This window comes from Salvelinus fontinalis, chromosome 29, assembly GCF_029448725.1.
Source record: "Salvelinus fontinalis isolate EN_2023a chromosome 29, ASM2944872v1, whole genome shotgun sequence".
Lineage (NCBI taxonomy): Eukaryota > Metazoa > Chordata > Actinopteri > Salmoniformes > Salmonidae > Salvelinus > Salvelinus fontinalis.
The window spans coordinates 26,156,243-26,173,976 of NC_074693.1; the positions used below are offsets into that span (position 1 = coordinate 26,156,243).

Genomic DNA, 17,734 nt, shown 5'->3' on the forward strand with positions numbered 1-17,734 from the left:
GCGTCTTCGGGGAACAGTGGGTTATCTGCCTTGCTCAGGGGCAGAATGACAGCTTTTTACCTTGTCAGCTCGGGGATTCGATCCCGCAACCTTTCAGTTACTGGCCCAATGCTCTAACCACCATAACAGAGCTAGCCAGCTCACAGTAGCTAGCTCGCAGTAGAAACTACTAATTAGTGTAACCATAAATATGACATTGTCGCAGAGACATAAACACCCGAAAGATATGAAATATGTAATAAGGATGCACACTGGCCTTGGCTAACACAATGAAAGCTAACTGGTGGGTTAACACGGGTGGCTGGAGCTTTCTCTCGCTTGACTTCTCTCGAGCTGATCTTCTCTGAGCTAGAGATCGCCCAGCATGCTCTGCTCCACTTCACCAGTGGGCGGAGCTACATCTCAGATATGATGAAAAAACATTACTGATACGGTTAACTACAAATACTTCACAGCGTTTTGTACACGTTCAGCATCGTTCACAACCTCTTAAGCCTTAGCCCCACCCACCTCTTTAAGGATTCACCTGTGAGGCCATGAGCTAAACAGAGTGAGTACAGTAGTGTATTAAACAACCAAAGATTTGAAGATTAAAAGCTGGTTTATACTACATCTATCGACATGTCTGTAGACAGTTGTTGCAGTGACATCATGAACATTCTATTGTCGTCCGACATTAAACTTGTCGGACGACAATATGAAAAAGTTGTTATGAAAAAGTATAAACACCAAAAATACAGCCTGCATGATATCAGCAGCCTGGTGGTCCAAAATAGCATAGCTGGTGTATTTTAACACCAACTGTTTAGAGTAGTACACAGCATTGTACGAGATCTTCAGTTTCTTCGCTATTCCATGCGAGAAACTGCCTTCATTTCTCAGAACAAGAATAGACTGATGAGTTTCAGAAGAAAGGTCTTTGTTTCTGACTGTTTTGAGCCTGTAATCGAACCCATAAATGCTGATGCTCCAGATACTCGACTAGTCCAAAGGACATTTTTTATTTATTGCTGCTTTAATCAGGACAACAGTTTTCAGCAATGCCAACAAAATTGCAAACGGGTTTTCTAATGATACATTAGCCTTTTTAAAAGGATAAACTTGGATTAGGTAATACAACGTGTCATTGGAACACAGGAGTGATGGTTGCTGATAATGGGCCTCTACGCCTATGTATATATTCCATTAAAAATCAGCCGTTTCCAGCCACAATAGTCATTTACAACATTAACGATGTCTACACTGTATTTCTGACCAATTGTATGTTATTTTAATGGACAAAAAATGACATTTTCTTTCAAATGCAAGGACATTTCTAAGTGACCCCAAACTTGAACGGTAGTGTATATCTGTCTATTTCGCCAAATATCTCGCAATGTGTAATTTAGTCGGACACCATTTTTAATCATGAGAATCTCCTCTTTCTAATTATGTAAGGCTGGGCAGTGTATTCCGTTGTCATCAAACGCTAGTCAACTTCTGACTATTTCTGGACTTTATTTCCCCACTTCCTCATTATGCAGACATAAGCACACTTGGCACCATTGAGGTGCGGATGTTTTACTTTCTACCCAAGTAATTTTTCAGTTTCGTCCTAAGAACAGATGGTAGTGGTAAAAAGAAAGGGATACATTTTTTTGGTGCCATTTTGGCAAAATTGATTTCTAAGCGTCACTCCAGTCAAAACAGGCTTTGCAAACGTTTGATTCCATTCATTTGCTATTGGCTCGTGCTAGTGTTCAAGCTTAGCCAACGTTCTTTTGCCATTTTTCAGCCTTGGGTTCATTTTGACTCATTCTATTGTCCAGCCTTCCATAATCCCAACTCATAACTTTGATACCCTGCATGAATCTACAGGTAGCTCAAGCTAACCAACTAGCAATGCAGAGCCACTGAGATACAAATACTATTATACACAATGTTAGCTAGCACACTTGAATGTGTGTTTGCGTTCGCACACTTTCATGAGGATCTCCTGTGGTGCCTCTGTACTTCTGTTTTCTCCCCTTGTTCACCTTGGTCTAATGAACCTTTCCATTGTTCAAATATTAATCCTGATAATCACGGTTCACGCTGAACACTCAAATCTACCTCCCAGCTATCTCTCCTTCTTCGCTTTCTCTCTTTCATTCTCTGTCCATACACATTCACAGTTACCCTTTCTCTCTCTCGCTCATGTCAGTGCTCGCTATATCTTGTTAAAAAGAGTTAGTGAAGCTGAAAGGCCAATCACATTAACATGAGGAGTGACAAGCATAGTGGAGAGAATATGGTGTGAGGGTCAAGTCAGACGGACACTTCCAAGATTTTAATTGCATATGCCTAATTGCGCTCTTAATTATTATATATAACAACCCTCGGATCTGGAAATAAATTGGAGCAATTACTCACTACTGTCGCTGTGGCGTCTGACAGCTAAAATATCGCCAAAGATTAGCACTTAATCCTGATGCACAGACAGGATCTCAGAGAAACTCTTTGAAGATGAGGGAGTTAAATATCCCCTTCACTCGACAATGTGTAGGCTCGCCTTGGGTGATGGGTTCCAGCCATTTTGCGCTCTGGAGTCTAATCAGTCATGGTACAGGAGGAGAGAGAGAGCTGGCCGCTCATCTCGGACTGTGGAATGATTTGAATGTTCAGATGGAGAGGGAGCATGGAGCAGGGTTGGCTATTTGGCCAGGGTGCAAATGCTCAGCGTCGCTTGCTCTCACTCTCTCTGCTCTAAATGTCATGGGAAGTCAGGGAGCCGAGTTAACCTTGCTTTCATGGCATGCCAGCCTCCACTGCCAGTTTAAAGAGTCTCATTTACAATTACCAACACGGCTCAATCCAAATAATGACTTCAATTAGGCTATTAAAAAGGGCCAGGGTGACAAGGAGACTCACCCTGTCATCTTAAAACGCCCCAATGACTGGCACCCTCAGGTAATGTTTTAATTAAAATGATGGTGACTAGTCTGTTGCCTGATATAGGTTGTTATTTTCCCCTTTGTGCCCACGTTCACTGTCTGGCATGTCATTGTCTGTTCACTGCTCTGCATCTCGTGCTCTCTCTCTGCATCTCGTGCTCTCTCTCTGCATCTCGTGCTCTCTCTCTGCATCTCGGGCTCTCTCTCTGCATCTCGGGCTCTCTCTCTGCATCTCGCCCTCTCTCTCTGCATCTCGCCCTCTCTCTCTGCATCTCGCCCTCTCTCTCTGCATCTCGCCCTCTCTCTCTGCATCTCGCCCTCTCTCTCTGCATCTCGCCCTCTCTCTCTGCATCTCGCCCTCTCTCTCTGCATCTCGCCCTCTCTCTCTGCATCTCGCCCTCTCTCTCTGCATCTCGCGCTCTCTCTCTGCATCTCGCGCTCTCTCTCTGCATCTCGCGCTCTCTCTCTGCATCTCGCGCTCTCTCTCTGCATCTCGCGCTCTCTCTCTGCATCTCGCGCTCTCTCTCTGCATCTCGCGCTCGTGCTCTCGGCATCTCGCGCTCTCGGCATCTCGCGCGCTCTCGGCATCTCGCGCGCTCTCGGCATCTCGCGCTCTCGGCATCTCGCGCTCTCGGCATCTCTCGCGCGCGCTCTCAAAATTCAGTTCAAGGGGCTTTATTGGCATGGCAAACATGTTTACATTGCCAAAGCAAGTGAAATAGATAATAACCAAAAGTGAAATAAAAAACGCACTGTAAAAATTACACACACAAGTTCCAAAAGAATAAAGACATTTCAAATGTCATTGTCTATATAGTGTTGTAATGATGTGCAAATAGTTCAAGTACAAAACATAAATATAGGTTGAATTTACAATGGTGTTTGTTCTTCACTGGTAGCCCTTTTCTTGTGGCAACAGGTCACAAATCTTGCTGCTGTGATGGCATACTGTGGAATTTCACCCAGTAGATATGGGAGTTTATCAAAATTGGATTTGTTTTCAAATTCTTTGTGGGCCTGTGTAATCTGAGAGAAATACAGTTGAAGTCGGAAGTTTTTATATACACCTTAGCCAAATGCATTTAAACTCAGTTTTTCACAATTCCTGATATTTAATCCTAGTAAAAAATTCCCTGTCAGTTAGGATCACCACTTTATTTTAAGAATGTGAAATGTCAGAATAATAGTAGAGAGAATGATTTATTTCAGCTTTTATTTATTTCATCACATTCCCAGTGGGTCAGAAGTTTACATACACTCAATTAGTATTTGGTAGCATTGCCTTAAACAATTTAAACTTGGGTCAAACGTTTTGGGTAGCCTTCCACAAGCTTCCCACAATAAGTTGGGTGAATTTTGGCCCATTCCTCCTGACAGAGCTGATGTAACTGAGTCAGGTTTGCAGGCCTCCTTGCTCGCACGCGCTTTTTCAGTTCTGCCCTCAAATTGTCAATAGGATTGACGTCAGAGCTTTGGATTGGCCACTCCAATACCTTGACTTTGTTGTCCTTGAGCCATTTTGCCACAACTTGGAAGTATGGTTGGGGTCATTGTCCATTTTGAAGACGCATTTGCGACCAAGCTTTAACTTCCTGACTAATGTCTTGAGATGTTGCTTCAGTATATCCACATAATTTTCCTGCCTCATGATGCAATCTATTGTGAAGTGCACCAGCCCCTCCTGCAGCAAAGCACCCCCACAACATGATGCTGCCACCCTTGTGCTTCACGGTTGGGATGGTGTTCTTTGGCTTGCAAGCCTCCCCCTTTTTCCTCCAATCATAACGATGGTCATTATGGCCAAACAGTTCTATTTTTGTTTTATCAGACCAGAGGACATTTCTCCAAAAAGTACGATCTTTGTCCCCATGTGCAGTTGCAAACCGTGGTCTGGCTTTTTATGGCGGTTTTGGAGCAGTGGCTTCTTCCTTGCTGAGCGGCCTTTCAGGTTATGTCGATATAGGACTCATTTTAATGTGGATATAGATACTTTTGTACCTGTTTCCTCCAGCATCTTCACAAGGTCCTTTGCTGTTGTTCTCGGATTGATTTGCACTTTTCGCACCACAGTACGTTCATCTCTAGGAGACAGAACGCGTCTCCTTCCTGAGCGGTAATGACTGCTGCATGGTCCCATTGTGTTTATACTTGCGTACTATTGTTTGTACAGATGAACGTGGTACCTTCAGGCGTTTGGAAATTGCTCCCATGGATGACGCAGACTTGTGGAGGTCTACCATTTTTTTCTGAGGTCTTAGCTGATTTCTTTTGATTTTCCCATGATGTCAAACAGAGGCACAGAGTTTGAAGGTAGGCCTTGAAATACATCCACAGGTACACCTCCAATTGACACAAATTATGTCATTTAGCCTATCAGAAGCTTCTAAAGCCATGACATCATTTTCTGGAATTTTCCAAGCTGTTTAAAGGCACAGTCAACTTAGTGTATGTAAACTTCTGACCCACTGGAATTGTGAGACAGTGAAATAATGTCTGTAAACAATTGTTGGAAAAATTACTTGTCATGCACAAAGTAGATGTCCTAACAGACTTGCCAAAACTATAGTTTGTTAACAAGAAATTTGTGGAGTGGTTGAAAAACGAGTTTTAATGACTTCAACCTTAAGTGTATGTAAACTTCCGACTTCAACTGTATGTGTGTCTGGTCATACATCTGGCAGGAGGTTAGGAAGTGCAGCTCAGTTTCCACCTCATTTTGTGAGCAGTGTGCACAAAGCTGGTCTAATCTTGAGACCCAGGTCTGCCTTCGGCGGCCTTTCTCAATAGCAAGGCTATGCTCACTGAGTCTTTACATAGTCGAAGATTTCCTTAATTTTGGGTCAGTCACAGTGGTCAGGTACTCTCTGTTTAGGGCCAATTTTGGCTAATTCTTTGCAATGTGTCAAGTAATTATCTTTTTGTTTTCTCATGATTTGGTTGGGTCTAATTGTGTTGCTGTCCTGGGGCTCTGTGGGGTCTGTCTGTGTTTGTGAACAGAGCCCCAGGACCAGCTTGCTTAGGGGGCTCTTCTCCAGGTTTATTTGTCTGTAGGTGATGGCTTTGTTATGGAGGTTTGGGAAAAGCTTCCTTTTAGGTGGTTGTAGAATTTAACGAGAAGGGATTAAATTTGTTGTCTAATAGTTTTTTTTGGTAGATTTCAACACTGCTTTCCTTCCATCTATAGCATTTCTTAATATTCCTTTGGCTTGCCTCATGCCTCATGATTGAGCAAAGCTCTGTTCAAGTATAGTGTGATTTTGCTGTGGTCTGATAGGGGTGTCAGTGGACTGACTGTGAACTGACTCTGGGTTGAGGTCAGTGCTAAAGTTTTCTACAGTACTACTGCCAAGAGATGAGCAATAGGTGTACCTACTATAGGAGTTTCCTTAGCATACCATTAACCATGTACATACCGTCCGACAGAGCTGCACGTGTTGTGACCCGTTTTTGATGGTTATGTTGTCGTAATTGTGTCTGGGGGGCATATGGGGAAGGGAATGTTGTCACCTCCAGGTAGGTGTTTGTCAACCTGTGTGCTGAGGTCGTCTGTCGGGTTCTTGTCCAGTTCTGGCATTTAGGTCGCCACAGACTAGTACATGTCCTTGAGCCTGGAAATTGTTGATCTCCCCCTCTAGGATGGAGAAGCTGTTATCTTTAAAGTATGGGGATTCTATTGGGTTGTCGTGACGTGACTATCATTAATGTGATGACTGTTATTCATTGAATAGTTACCTACTACGTTTAATTGTTATTAGATTAAATTAATCATGTAACAATTAACTCATTAGGAATTTGGGGCACCACGGGAAAAGTTGTTTAACGAGTTACCGTCTCCCGAATTAAACTCAAGAATATATAGATATAACAGTCACTAGTTAATAATTTCCTCATATCAGTCCCACTCTGAACGTTGCAGACTTCGTGAATCTGCACAAACCCGAGTCTCACTGATCATTCCGTACCACACAAATTTATTTGATTATTTTACGAAGAAACTACATGATAACATGATACACACACACACACACACACACACACACACACACACACGCGGTGTAGGTTATTGATTAGTAACTTAATACGATGACAACAGGTCCCTAGCGGACTAACACAATATGACACTTGTTACACAAGATGGAGAGTTAGCGAGAAAAAGAGAAGCAACACTTGGATACATTTGGAAACTATGCTTACAGTAGCCCTAATACCTTGTCCCGAACTGCCGCTCTTTGGGTAAGAAGTCATGAATGTATTTACGTGTTGGAGGTCTTCGTTGGGCTCAGGCCTTCTTGGGCAGGGATCGGCTTTCTGAGAAGGGTTCGATTGGGCCCCAGTTCTTCGGATGGCCTTCACCTTCGTTCTCAGGTGTAAGTCTCTGATTGTTCACGAGGTCACAATATCCTTCTTCTTAGTTGTCTGTTTACTTGCACTCATTCTGGAAGAGTGGTCTTCTGAGGACGGCTAATCAGCCATGTCGATGATCCCGGAGTGGGGGTGAGAGCAGTAGGCAGTAGCAGTAGGCAACGATGATTTGAAGAGAATAACCGGATGGTCATACTTAAATTCACTGTCTTAGATACAGTACTTAGAACAGCTACTCAACAGTAGCATTGTATTGTTAGAGGTTCTTTTGTCTTCAACCTTGTGTTGCGTTCCGGGGTCGTGATTAATGTGGGCCAAGCTGCAGCGGGGCGTTTACGTCATGCTGACACACTCCCTGGCCTCCCTGGGGCGTGGCTAGTTACGAAGCATGGTATCATCATTTACTATGATCTCGTTAAAGAACTAAAATCACAATCTTATCGTCACAAAAACATTCTCTTTATCCTTGATTTTTCTACACAATGTAAAGGATGTGAACCAGATGGACACAGTGTGAAAGGTCTTTAAGTTACAATGTTTTTGTTATAACGTCTTCATACAACTTTTAATGACATCACAAAATATACATTCATTTTCCAAATTCAATCTCTCATCATGCCCAACATTCGGATGTTGAAATATATTGTCCCAGTGTCCATTGTTAGATGTTGAAGTTTTGGGCGGGAAACTCTTCTGTAACAAAGTGACATTCCATTCGCCCAAACTAGAGACCAGGATGGAGTTGGTCTGCTGCATTATAATTTACGATCGACGTGAGGTGTCATAAAATCCCCTAACTCTCTGCATTTAATTAGACGTTTTCTTTCTCTCTCTCTCTCTCGCTGCATCTCTCTCTCTCTCGCTGCATCTCTCTCTCTCTCGCTGCATCTCTCTCTCTCGCTGCATCTCTCTCTCTCTCGCTGCATCTCTCTCTCTCTCGCTGCATCTCTCTCTCTCTCGCTGCATCTCTCTCTCGCTCGCTGCATCTCTCTCTCGCTCGCTGCATCTCTCTCTCGCTCGCTGCATCTCTCTCTCGCTCGCTGCATCGCTCTCTCGCTCGCTGCATCTCTCTCTCGCTCGCTGCATCTCTCTCTCGCTCGCTGCATCTCTCTCTCGCTCGCTGCATCTCTCTCTCGCTCGCTGCATCTCTCTCTCTCTCGCTGCATCTCTCTCTCTCTCGCTGCATCTCTCTCTCTCTCGCTGCATCTCTCTCTCTCTCGCTGCATCTCTCTCGCTCGCTGCATCTCTCTCTCGCTCGCTGCATCTCTCTCTCGCTCGCTGCATCTCTCTCTCTCTCGCTGCATCTCTCTCTCGCTCGCTGCATCTCTCTCTCTCTCGCTGCATCTCTCTCTCTCTCGCTGCATCTCTCTCTCTCGCTCGCTGCATCTCTCTCTCTCTCGCTGCATCTCTCTCTCTCGCTCGCTGCATCTCTCTCTCTCGCTCGCTGCATCTCTCTCTCGCTCGCTGCATCGCTCTCTCGCTCGCTGCATCGCTCTCTCGCTCGCTGCATCGCTCTCTCGCTCGCTGCATCGCTCTCTCGCTCGCTGCATCGCTCTCTCGCTCGCTGCATCGCTCTCTCGCTCGCTGCATCTCTCTCTCGCTCGCTGCATCTCTCTCTCGCTGCATCTCTCTCTCTCTCGCTGCATCTCTCTCTCGCTCGCTGCATCTCTCTCTCGCTCGCTGCATCTCTCTCTCGCTCGCTGCATCTCTCTCTCGCTCGCTGCATCTCTCTCTCGCTCGCTGCATCTCTCTCTCTCTCCCTGCATCTCTCTCTCGCTCGCTGCATCTCTCTCTCGCTCGCTGCATCTCTCTCTCGCTCGCTGCATCTCTCTCTCGCTCGCTGCATCTCTCTCTCGCTCGCTGCATCTCTCTCTCTCTCGCTGCATCTCTCTCTCGCTCGCTGCATCTCTCTCTCTCTCGCTGCATCTCTCTCTCGCTCGCTGCATCTCTCTCTCGCTCGCTGCATCTCTCTCTCGCTCGCTGCATCTCGCTCGCTGCATCTCGCTCGCTGCATCTCGCTCGCTGCATCTCGCTCGCTGCATCTCGCTCGCTGCATCTCTCTCTCTCGCTCGCTGCATCTCTCTCTCTCGCTCGCTGCATCTCTCTCTCTCGCTCGCTGCATCTCTCTCTCTCGCTCGCTGCATCTCTCTCTCTCGCTACATCTCTCTCTCTCGCTCGCTGCATCTCTCTCTCTCGCTCGCTGCATCTCTCTCTCTCAATTCAATTCACTTTATTGACATGGCAAGTTCATTATTACTTACATTGTCAAAGTATACATATCGAAAAATAAAAATCTAATATACATGTATATATATATACAAAATATATATATTTATATATAAATAAATGGTGGGACCAACAGCAATAATAATAGTAGTAGTGGACATGGGATTACCATTAATAACAGCTACGACAACAATATTAATCAGAACAACAATACATTAAAGCAATGGTAGTAGACCAGTGTCAACATGACTGAGAAGACACATGACCTGGTATGAAAGACAAAACAAAACAAAGCTAAATGGGAAATATTATCAACATTACTTTGCATTTTTCACTGGCTGTCCCTCAGGTTGTGGCAGGAGGACACATATTTGGCTGCCAAAACTGCACATTTTAGCTTTTCACCCAATAAATATTAGATTTTTTCTTCATCTTTTATAGTTTAAAATTCTTTGTATTGAATTATAATTTTGGGAAAGAAATATGCTCTTAGGTCTGAGTATTTGTCACAGTGTAGTAGGAAATGCACCTCTCTCTCTCTCTCTCTCTCTCTGCATCTCTTTCTCTCTGCATCTCTCTCTCTTTCTCGCTGCATCTGCATCTCTTTCTCTCTGCATCTCTTTCTCTGTTCTTTTAATCTGTTTCTAACACCATGGGACAGCATCTCTGCTGGTCTGTGGTCCTTTCATGTCTTCCTCTCTGGCATCCTCTCTTTAGCATAATTGGCCGTCCGTTTGTCTGACCGCATTACATGTCCCTCTGTCTATCCTTAAGCACTTTATAACGGCATTCGACCCATCTCCTCTAGTCTCTGCTAGTCTGTGTGGCTTTTCGTGTCATTTTTCATTGGCCGTAGAGTAACCGACAGATCATTATCTTATTGGGGAGAACAGAAGGAATGAGGAAGAGAGAAGGGGAGCCCGGATCCGTGTGCGGGGAGCCCAGCCTTTATATTAAGCCTTATTTAATTAGACGTTTTCTTTCTGTCCTCCCCTCCTCCCCATTTGTTTGTTTAGCTCTGTTGTTTTATGGGAGGGAGGGAAGGCAATAGACAGAAGTGAGGTTGACATAGGATTACTGTTAATAAGCAGCTGAGGGACATGGGGGGGATGGGCTCCAGGGACTTTATGGCTTTTCATTACTGAGGTTTTATCATTCAAATGGTTCTCATCTGCTCTGGAACAATATGAGTCGTGACGACACACGGTGCGTTGTAACTTCAGTCAGGTTGGGTTTCTATAAATGCTGAGATACATGGAGCTCACAGGAGGTTGGTGGCACTTTAATTTGGGAGGACGGGCTCGTGATAATGGCTGGAGCGGAATCTGTGGAATGGTATCAAATACATCCAACACGTTGCCATTCTATTCACTCTGTTCCAGCCATTATTATAAGCCGTCCTCCTCTCAGCAGCCTCCTGTGATAGAGGCAGTAAGATAGATGGATGGGATTGACAGATAAATGGATGGATCGATTCACATTCATTAGTTGTTTTTTTCTCAGAGTGAAGATGTTAAGAGCTTTTCTGCTCCGTTAGTCCCAAATAAAGGTCCTCCTCATCCTCCTGTCATTGAATAATGTCTGCTGGGATGAATGGCTTTTCATTAGCGACATAATTAGGAACTGCAGGCAGTGTTCAACATGGTCCATCACGGCAGCACAGCAGCTCATAGCACCATTAGACTGTGGTCAAAAATCTGTTTCTCGTTCTTTGCTTATTCTGAGAGTAACATTTCAATCACAGAGTGCCTGTTGCCTTAGGGGAAAGATGGCTGTTGAAGGTCAATTTAAATTTCAACGGCAGTAATTAGATTGCTGATTAGTCAACGCCTCCCAATGCAACTCAGAGAAATGGCTAATTGTGCTATGGGTGTGTGGAGGTAGGCTAGACAAGAGAGGGGAATGCCAGTGGCGCGTGTTGACTTAATGTCACCCATCCATTTAGCTTCCTCTCTGGTTGGCCTGGCAGGCACTGGAAACGCCAGGCTCATTCATCTCAGGTCTCCCACTCAGCGGCCACGCACATGGATTCTGTCATACCCCCCTGACACACACACACACACACACACACACACACACACACACGTGCACTTTAACACAGACAGACGGACATAAACAATCACACACACACACACACTACAGAAACAGCGACACACACACACACAACCACACACACACCTGCAGATGCTCTCACTCCCCAGGGCGGCCATGCGTGCACATACACTCAGCCCACTCTGAAAAGCCCTGTGATTGATTGACAGACCCCAGCAGTTATTGGTATTCCAGCAGCGAGCTGCACCCACTATGAGTGACAATCGGATGGATGTTTTTGCAGGTCCAGACTCCACATCCATTTTAAAACATTTCACCCGTCTCTCTGTCTTCTCTCCTTCTGATTCCATCAGAAGGGCATCCCTATCGGCCAGTTCTGCAAGAACTTCAACGAGAAGGCAGAAGAGCTCAAGGAAGGGAATCCCTCTGCCCATCAAGATTCACGTTAAGGTGTATTAAAAAATAAAAAATACTACTCACTCAGTGTACCCAGCCGTGCCCCTTACAGCTTACCCTTTCAGAGATCCTGCCTGATTTCACTGGCTGCATACCATTACCCAAGAACCTCCATTATTCATACTGTTCCACCGAAGTAAGCTTTTCCGTTTGCATTCATTAATCTAGCGTTGTCCGGGGGACGTAAAAGTCTCCCAGAATTTAGCGCGCATAAAAGGATAGAATCATCGTAAAGAGTATAGAATCATCATAATGTGGCTTTTATGATTTTTTTCATATGGTATTAATTTTTCATATCTCATACAGCAGCGTTTTTCTGTTAATCATTTTCAAAGTCCTCTAGCCAATTATACATGCATTGATGTCAGTGCATATGTGGAATATCTAATGAGGGAGCAGATTAAGCCTTGTAAACCCCATAGGCATTGACTTTGACAGAAAGACTCAGAACTTTGTCCAACCCACCTGCAGCCTCGCTCTTACTCACGGGCTCCATCTGTTGGTCACTACAAGCATCTCCTCACTACCCAAATGTCCTTTTGTGTATATAAAGGGGGATACCTAGTCGGTTGTACAACTGAATGCATTCAACTGAAATGTATCTAACGCATTTAACCCAACCCCTCTGAATCAGAGAGGTGCGGGGGGCTGCCTTAATCGACACCCACGTCTTCGGCGCCCGGGGAACAGTGGGTTAACTGCCTTGATCAGGGGCAGAGCGACAGATTTTTACCTTGTCAGCTCGAGGATTCGATCCAGCAACCTTTCGGTTACTGACCCAATGCTAGTAGAATTTCCCTTGCCGTGTCGATCTACTGAGTATTGTTTGTCATGCTTTATATAATACTCTATATATACACCAGTATGTGGACACCTCTTCAAATTTGTGGATTTGGATATTTCAGCCTCACCCGTTGCTGACAGTTGTAGAAAATCAAGCACATAGCCATGCAATCTCCATAGACAAACATTGGCAGGAGAATGGCCTGACTGAAGAGCTCAGTGACTTTCAACGTGGCACTGTCATAGGATGCCACCTTTCCAACAAGTCAATTCGTCAAATGTTGACCCTGCTAGAGCTGCCACGGTCAACTGTAAGTGCTGTTATTGTGAAGTGGAAACGTCTAGGAGCAACAACGCATCAGCCGCGAAGTGGTAGAAGCTCACAGAACGGGAACGCGGTGTGCTGAAAGGCACAGCGCGTAAAAATCGTCTGTCCTCGGTTGCAACTCTCCCTACTGAGTTCCAAACTACCTCTGGAAGCAACGTCAGCACAATAACTGTTCATCGGGAGCTTCATGAAATGGATATCCATGACCGAGCACAAGCCAAAGATAAAAGCGTCGGCAGGAGTGGTGTAAAGCTCAACGCCAATGGACTCTGGAGCAGTGGAAACGCGTTCTTTAGTGTGATGAATCACGCTTTACCATCTGGCAGTCTAGTCTGACTGACAATTCTGGGTTTGGCGGATGCCAGGAGAACACTATTTGCCCCAATATATAGTGCCAACTGTAAAGTTTGGTGGAGGATGGTCTTGGACTGTTTTTCATGGTTCGGGCTAGGCCCCTTAGTTCCAGTTAAGGGAAATCTTAACGCTACAGCATACAATGACATTCTAGACAATTCTGTGCTTCCAACTTTGTGGCAACCGTTTGGGGAAGGCCCTTTCCTGTTTCAGCATGACAATGCCTGGCCTGCATGACTGGCCTGCACAGAGCCCTGACCTCAACCCCGTCAAACACCTTTGGGATGATTTGGAACGCCGACTGCAAGCCAGGCCTAATTGCCCAGACTTGGTTTAGCTAGTATAGTGGAAGTGTCTCTCTCGCTGGCATGCCACAGGGCTGTTGGCACCTTGCAGCCTCGATCAGTCTTGTGTTCATTGTTCCTTCATTTCTTTCTCCCTGTCTCTGACTCATCCTGTTCAACAGAAAGATAGGAGCAGTAGCAAATCTTCCTATTTTACAAAGTCACCATCCCTAAATCAAGAGTAATTCTCGGATGTTGCTATTGTCCTCCAGATAGATGCCAGTGTCTAACGTTAGGCCATCCCAGCGAATGGCTATTTCATAGAAGAAAAATGGTGTCATTTCATTGTGAGGTCACTGATGCTAGATAATTCCATTGACAAGTTAATGCAGAACAGAGGCTGTGAGAGCAACTTCCACTTCATACAGCGTCCGTTCCACTTTGATCACGCCTTGATTGATGGATTAAAACACATTAACTCTCTCTTCCCTACTCTCTCGATTTCTCTTTCTCTTTTTCTGTCTTACTCTTTCTCACTGCAGCCTGACAGGACGTATGACCTGAAGATTGGCCAACCCACAGTGTCTTACTTCCTCAAGCAGGTGGCTGGCATCTAGAAAGGGGGCCAGTAAAACCGGCAAGGTTTGGACATTGTTGGCTGGTTTCCCCCCCCCTCACTCAATCTCCGTAGCCGGCTGTCTGAGGTCAGGCCCATACCGGACGGGCAGACGCAGACGTCTCACAGGGCGTTGAGGCGGAGATTGGACTTCTTTGATTGATGATATATTTATGATCGGGGGGTGCTTTGAGCCAGGCAATTACAGGCAGGAGGTTGGTAGTGGGAAAAGTGGTGGGCTAAGGAAAGAGAATTATGGATTTCCTCCTTCCGCGCCAGCTCCTCCCTTTGATCAGTTCCTCGTTTTTCCCCCACTCTCCTCCACACTCTGCCCTCCTTTTTGCTCCTCACACTTTCTCTTTTTTCCACCTCCGCTCCCCTCAGTTTCTTCATCCAATTCCCACTTTGGACTCTTATCTCTTTCTCCATCTCTAGGCTATGAGACAGCTGGGATGGTGTTTGTGGAGGGCTGTGTATGAGATCGCTCAGGTCAAGGCACAGGACGAGGCCTTCAAGATGCAGAATGCTTCCTTAGAGACGGTCATCAAGAGCATCATCGGTTCGGCTCGCTCGTTGGGCATTGAGATCGTCAACGAGTAAGACCCTTGTCTCAAAGTGCCCAGTGTCATTAATATTGTAACAATACTTGGCATTGAAAAACTCATTCTCTGTTGTACTCCCAGGTACACTACCGTTCAAAAGTTTGGGGTCTCTTAGAAATGTCCTTGTTTTTTGAAAGAAAACCACAAAAAAAGTAAAAAAACATTTTTTTTAATTCATCAGAAATACAGTGTAGACATTGTTAATGTTGTAAATTACTATTGTAGCTGGAAACGGCTTTAAAAAATTATGGAATATCTACATAGGCGTATCAGCAACCATCACTCATGTGTTCCAATGCCACGTTGTGTAAGCTAATCCAAGTTTATCATTTTAAAAGGTCATTAGAAAACCCTTTTGCAATTATGTTAGCACAGCTGAAAACTGTTCTGCTGATTTTAAAGAAGCAATAATACTGGCTTTCTTTAGACTAGTAGAGTATCTGGAGCATCAGCATTTGTGGGTTCGAATACAGGCTCAAAATGGCCAGAAACAAAGACCTTTCTTCTGAAACTCGTCAGTCTATTCTTGTTCTGAGAAATGAGTCTTTTCCATGCTAGAAATTGGCAAGAAACTGAAGATCTCATACAACGTGGTGTACTACTCCTTCACAGAACAGCGCAAACTGGCTCTAATCAGAATAGAAAGAGGGGTGGGAGGCCCCGGTGCACAACTGAGCAAGAGGACAACTACATTAGTGTCTAGTTTGAGAAACAGATGCCTCACAAGTCCTCAACTGGCAGCTTCGTTAAATAGTACCCGCAAAACACCAGTCTCAACGTTAACAGGGAAGAAGCGACTCTGGGATGCTGGCCTCTAGGCAGAGTTGCAAAGAAAAAGCCATATCTCAGACTGGCCAATAAAAAATAAAAGATTAAGATGGGCAAAAGAACACAGACACTGGAAAGAGGAAGATTGGGAAAAGGTGTGTATGGAAAGACTAATCTAAGTTTGAGCTGTTAGGATCACGAAGAACATTCGCGAGACGCAGAAAAAATGAATAGATGCTGGAGGAGTGCTTGACGCCTTCTGTCAAGCATGGTGGAGTCAATGTGATGGTCTGGGGGTGCTTTGGTGGCGGTAAAGTGGGAGATTTCTACAGGGTGAAAGGGATCTTGAAGAAGGAAGGCTATCACTCCATTTTGCAACACCATGCCATACCCTGTGGACGGCGCTTATTGGTGCCAATTTCCTCCTACATCAGGACAATGACACAAAGCACAGCTCCAAAGTATGCAAAGTCTATTTAGGGAAGAAGCAGTCAGCTGGTATTCTGTCTATAATGGGGTGGCCAGCACAGTCACCGGATCTCAACCCTATTGAGCTGTTGGGGGAGCAGCTTGACCGTAAGGTGAAGTGCCAATCCAAACTTGTGGGAGGTGCTTCAGGAAGCATGGGGTGAAATCTTTCAAGATTACCTCAACATATTGACAACTAGAATGCGAAGGTCTGCAAGGCTGTAATTGCTGCAAATGGAGTATTCTTTGACGAAAGCAAAGTTTGAAGGACACAATTATTATTTCAATTAAAAATCATTATTTATAACCTTGTCAACGTCTTGACTATTTCATTTTGCAACTCATTTCATGTATGTTTTCATGGACAACAAGGACATAAGTGACCCCAAACTTTTGAACGGTTGTATATGTGTTGATAGACTGGAATTAAGTGCCATTCTCATCATTGGTAAATGGTACTGTCGTGACGCACCATTATTCAGTTAGGACCACTGTATCGTTGATAAAAATAGTTGTGCCACTTTATTCACTTTTTTCTTATTTTCTCCTCTCTCTCGCCCTGTCTCTCTCGCCCTGTCTCTCTCGCCCTGTCTCTCCTTACCTTCCTCCCTCTCATCCCACCTTCAGTTATCGGCAGAGTATAACACTTTCCTGGAGGAGAAGGAGAGGCTGAGTGCCGAGGCTGCAGCCAAAGCAGAGTCAGTGAAGAAGAAATGAGGGCCACCCCATATCCTACATATGCATTTATACTGACCCTGTACTGTACACATACCACTCACATACACACATTCCGTCATAACTGTCATTTACAGTAGCTCTGTATTTCTTAGTAGTTGAGTGTTTTTACGCCAATTTTCTCTCAATGAGATTCATGTTTTCTCTAGAGTTTATTAAATAAAAAATATGTGCAGAAGATGATTTAAGGAATGTAACTCATCTCTCAATATTGGCATTAAACTAAGCTGTATTAAAGGAATTTGTTATACAAATTGCTGCATCTTCTTTCATTTGCCATCTATCAATTAAAAAACGGTTGAGTGGTCCAGGAGAAGTGGTTTTCCTGTGCTTTATATACACTGAGTATACCAAACATTAAGAAAATAACACCTTAATATTGAGTTACATGGCCCATGTCTCCAATACTTCCCACAGTTGTCAAGTTGGCTAGATGTCCTTTGGGTGGTGGGCTATTCTTGATACACAAAGGAAACTGTTGAGCGTGAAAAAACCCAGCAGCTTTGCAGTTGTTGACACAAACCGGTGCACCTGGCACATACTACCATACCCTGTTCAAAGGCACTTAAGGCTTAAAAGTCCATTAACCTGTTTCCTCCCCTTCATCTACACTGAAGTGGATTTTACAAGTGACATCAATAAGGGATCATAGCTTTCACCTGGTCAGTCTGTCATGGAAAGAGCAGGTGTTTGTATACTCTGTATATTCACACACAATGAGGTTGGAATAATACTGTGAAAATGATAATTACATTTTAGTGTAATGGCTGTTTGAAAATATTTAGTTT

General features: G+C 44.6%; 1 protein-coding gene across 4 annotated transcripts in view; it reads left to right on the plus strand.

Moving 5' to 3' along the window:
- LOC129827710 (uncharacterized) overlaps nucleotides 1-17,200 on the plus strand; it is a 71,403-nt gene extending 54,203 nt beyond the window's left edge. The window contains exons 18-20 of one of the 4 annotated variants that reach the window (XR_008755215.1): nucleotides 11,906-12,002; nucleotides 14,300-14,588; nucleotides 14,758-14,901. The gene's annotated coding sequence lies outside the window, so the exon portion shown is untranslated. Of the gene's footprint in view, nucleotides 1-11,905; nucleotides 12,003-14,299; nucleotides 14,902-16,838 lie in introns of those variants that run through there. The other 3 variants (XR_008755214.1, XM_055888802.1, XM_055888801.1) reach the window with 3 other exon arrangements.
- Nucleotides 17,201-17,734: the final 534 nt, after the last annotated feature.